The sequence below is a fragment of the Dipodomys ordii genome, unplaced genomic scaffold (assembly GCF_000151885.1).
Source record: "Dipodomys ordii isolate 6190 unplaced genomic scaffold, Dord_2.0 Scaffold123, whole genome shotgun sequence".
NCBI lineage: Eukaryota > Metazoa > Chordata > Mammalia > Rodentia > Heteromyidae > Dipodomys > Dipodomys ordii.
The window spans coordinates 992,465-996,929 of NW_012267339.1; the positions used below are offsets into that span (position 1 = coordinate 992,465).

The window sequence follows — 4,465 nt, forward strand, 5'->3', positions numbered from 1 at the left end:
GAGAACCACCCTCACCTGAGCCAGAATCACACTTTTAAAAGAAAGTGCTTTTCAGAAAAGATTTTCCAGATACTTGGTAAAAATTGAAGAAAACTTTCCTGCAAATGTGATTTTTTTTCAGATACATAACAAAAAAATGAGGTTCTGATCATTGCAGAAGTCTTTCTTGAATTAGGTTTGAGGCCCTTGTAGATGTGGTGGTGGTGATGATGATGATGATGATGATGATGATGATGATGATGATGATAGTGATACCAGAATTTATATAACATCTCTTATTAAATGCTTACTTTATTCTAGAAACTATCTTATAACCTAGATCTATAAACACAAATAAAAACACATGAGCTTCAATGGGGAACTAGTTGAAGGGAGGCACAAAGGGAAAGGGACCAAGGGAGCCAAAGACAGGGGATGAGGATGAGGGATAAATACCATCAATGTCCATTATACACCTATGTAAATATTCCATAATGATTCTCAGTTTTTGCAACAATTGTGTGTGTGTGTATCTGTGCTCACCAGTACTGGGGCTTGATTTCAGGTCCTGGTGCTCTTCCTTAGCTTTTCCCCCTCAAGAATAACACTCTACCACTTGAGCCATATATCCACTTTCAGTTTTTTTTCTGGTTAATAGGAGATAAAAGTCTCACAGACTTTCTGCTGGATTCAAACCACAATCCTCAGATTTCAGCCTCCCAAGTAGCTAGAATTACAGGCACGAGCCACTGGCACCTGGCTTATACAGTTATTTTGAAAGAGCTATTGTGAGATGTTGAATTTATACATAAAGCAATTCTTTTTCCTATTTTCATGTCCCTATTTTCTTTGTCAAATAAAATCCTTTCCACTTTAAAAAAATGTCATTGCATTTAATTTTGACAAAATTGCATATTATAAAGGAAACAACTGGGTCAAATGTGTGGGTGTTATAGCAGCAGTCTTCTTGAACCAACATGTGACTGGATCTCAAGAATCTCACTCAATAGAAATTCAGTACAAACTGAATTCAAGCGATAGCAGGCTCCAATGCAGAGGCGCCTTGCAATTAAATGCAGCACACAGAAATGTGTAGTAATTGAGGTGTAGTGATCTCAGATCTAATTGAGACAGCCCTCTGCACCAAGGACTCTGATCCAGCAAGTAGACTAGGAGATGGGGGAGCCAGGCAGCAGTGTGGTTCTTAGCAGGAGTCCTATGAGTAGCAAAATAGTAGGTAAAATAGAGTAAGCAAGATTCCACCTCCATGAAGAAGGAGTTTATCAAGAGCTACACAGGTTATATGGATCCCAGCTCATGAATTAGGGGGGAAACGCAAAAAAAATCATCTTGTGCAACTTTTGAGCAAGCAAATAGTCACCTGAAGAATTGTGTTTAAGACCAAATCCAGGAATAATATTGTTATTAATTAGTGCTATTGGCCAGAAGTCCTGGAAGAAGAATGATGCTCCAAATCTTGGATTTATTAGTAGAACCAACCAGGGCAGACTTTGACAAAATAGAAAGAAAGGAAAAGACAGTTGGTTCTCATGACTCAACTATAATCCTAGCTACTCAGGAGGCTGAGATTTGAGGACCACTGTTCAAAGCCAGGCCAGGTAGACAGATCTCTTATCAGTAGTCAGTAAGCAAAAAGCTAGAGTGCCATCTATGAATGAAAAATCCACTCAAGGCCATAAAGTCAAGACTCAGGAAGGAAGGAAAGGAGGAAGAAAAGGAAAGAAGGTTGAAGGAAGGAAAGAAGGAAGGAAGAAAGGAAGGAAGGAAGGAAGGAAGGAAGGAAGGAAGGAAGGAAGGAAGGAAGGAAGGAAGGGGAGAAGAGGAAAGGGGAGGGAAGGGGGAAGGGAGGGAAGGGAAAGGAGAAGAAGGAAGGAAGAAAGAAAGGAAAAAAGAAAAGAAAAATGAGAGAAAGGAGAAAGGGAGGTAGGGAGGAAGGAAAGATTCAATAAAACAGCATGATTAGAAAGTTACACACATGTTTAGGGAAGACAGGAAAGAGGAGAATATAATTTGGAGCCTGTCAATCCTGCTGAGAGTTGAACAGACATGTCTGAGACGTTCTGTATTTCTTCCTCCTCCAGTCTGTGGCCTTTGAAGAGTCTTACTGAAATGTCTACATGCCCCAGCTGTTTGCATCTTCCCAAACTAAAGGCTGAAGTTAAATTCTCCTGCTTTCAATTTTCTATTTATAAAGACTCATGGGTTTCCCAGAAAAAGTCAAGAACCATCTCTGGATAAATTATATTGAAAAATTAAACATTGGATCTGGCCCCAAAACATATACAAGCTAAATGTATTACTTTTTCAACAAATTTAAGTGGCACTAGTGTTCTGAAATACATCAAAAGAATAATTATATTTTGCTTACAATTCTCTTTTGAGAACTATATTTAAATTGCAGTATGTTTTATATTTATTCACTTTTATAAGAAAGGGCAGAAACATCAGCAAAATGAAGGGAATCTCTAGGATATCTTTGTGTCTCCCTCTATATATACATATATATGTATATATACACACACACAATAGTAAATTAGTGTTTATTTATTTATTTATTTATTTTGTCAGTCGTGGGGCTTGAATTCTGGGCACTACCCCTTAGCTCTTCATCTCAAGGCAAGCACTCTACCATTTGAGCCACAGTGCTACTTCCCTGTTTCTGAGTGGTTTATTGGAGATAAGAGTCTCATGGACTTTTCTGCCTGGGCTGGCTTTGAACTGAGATCCTGGGATCTCAGCCTCCTGTAGCTAGGATTATAGGCGAGAGCCACTGACACCCAACCAATTATTCTGTTTTTAAAGAGACGAACAGGGAGGCAGATATTTGAACATTTTTCCTCTTTGAAACCACATTCCTGTGGCATTACTCAAACTAAATCTTTTGGTCATATTGAAAGTAGAAAAAGAAAATGACTATATTAAAACCAAACAAGAAATGAATCTAGACCTTTTTATTATATTTTTTCTATGTCTGTAACTTCCCAACCTGTTCTGTTTATGAAACATACAAATATAATTCTCTACAAGAACAAACAGCTGGTCTTCCTTCAATCTCTGATTCTTGAAAGGAATTTTGTTTTAAGGAACCAAGAGAAAAGACTTTTTCTGATCCCTTCTTCTATTTCTATGCTGCCTTCTCCATTTATCTCTTACTTGACAAAGGAGTTTATGTGAAATCTAAATTTTTTTTCTTTTTTCTTTCAAAATAGTATTTTTATTATATAAAAATGTAAAAATCCAGCAAAACCAGAAATAAGGATATATTTTCCTGGGCTTTCACACTTGTTGATTTTTATTCGCAACCTGTTTTTCAATACAATTTACAACTTTGTCCCCATTTCCAGTCTGATAATACAAGTGCTAAATGGCAGAAAGTTCTGGAATAAATACATCGAAGAAGGAAAACAAAGCAAAGCTGTGAGACTAAGTTGCATGCAGCAGGTCCTATGAGGGCAGGAGAGGTGTCTGAGAAGTAGAGCAAGATAATGTAACTGTGAAATGCAGGCTGAAGTTTTCAGTCATTTCTGTCTTTCGCTCTGTGTTTGAGGTTACGTGTGAACTCAATGTAATTGAAATTGCCCTTTTTGTCAATAGGGGCTTCTTGGTACAGCTCATCCACATCCTCATCTGTGAAGCGATCGCCCATGGTTGTCAGCAGCTCCCGCAGGTAATCCTCCTGGATGGTACCTGTTGCTTCCTCATCAAAGCAAGAGAGGGCATTTCTGATGACATCCTCAGGATCTGTGCCATTTAACTTCTCACCAAACATGGTGAGGAACATAGTGAAGTTGATGGGGCCTGGAGCCTCATTCATCATGGCATCCAGGTATGTATCAGTAGGATTCTTCCCTAGAGAAGCAAGCATATCCTGCAAATCTTCCTTGTTGTTGAAACCATCTCTGTTCTGGTCAATCATGTTGAAGGCTTCTTTGAATTCCTGGATCTGGGACTGGTCAAACATAGCAAACACATTGGACGTTGCACGCTGTGGGCGCTTCTTAGTAGTCTTGGTCTTGGCCTTTTTGCTCGACATGGTGACTGTTTAGTTCCGGGGCCAGACACCAGCTTCGGGGCAGCTCGGCGCAACTGGACTAGCGTGGGCGACGAACGCTGGGCTGTGGCGGCGGCACTGGTCGAAATCTAAATTTTTTTAATCTGAAAAAAATAATCCTCAAGAAAAACACTAATCCAGTTAGAATTATTATATACATTTTCTAACTGTGTTCTTTTATTTAAGAATTTTTACTTGGCATTACCATAACAGAATCTTAACATCATACAACAACTGTGTATGATTTGCAAAATTGATTTATAAATAGAAGGTAGATGCTAAAATTGCAGTATTTCTTGTGCTTATCCTTTATGTATGCAAGAAACACAGTATTTTTTTTTCTTTTTGCTTCTGTGGTACTGAGGAATCAAACTCAGGGCCTTATGCGTGTAAGGCAAGTGCTCTACCACTGAG

The 4,465-nt window shown here is 38.6% G+C and overlaps 1 pseudogene across 1 annotated transcript; it reads right to left on the reverse strand.

The window, feature by feature from the left end:
- Nucleotides 1–3,197: 3,197 nt before the first annotated feature.
- LOC105995914 lies at nucleotides 3,198–4,116 on the reverse strand (annotated as a pseudogene). Its single transcript, XR_001175585.1, has one exon. The product of XR_001175585.1 is annotated as a myosin regulatory light chain 12B pseudogene (transcript).
- Between the last annotated feature and the right edge of the window lie 349 nt (nucleotides 4,117–4,465).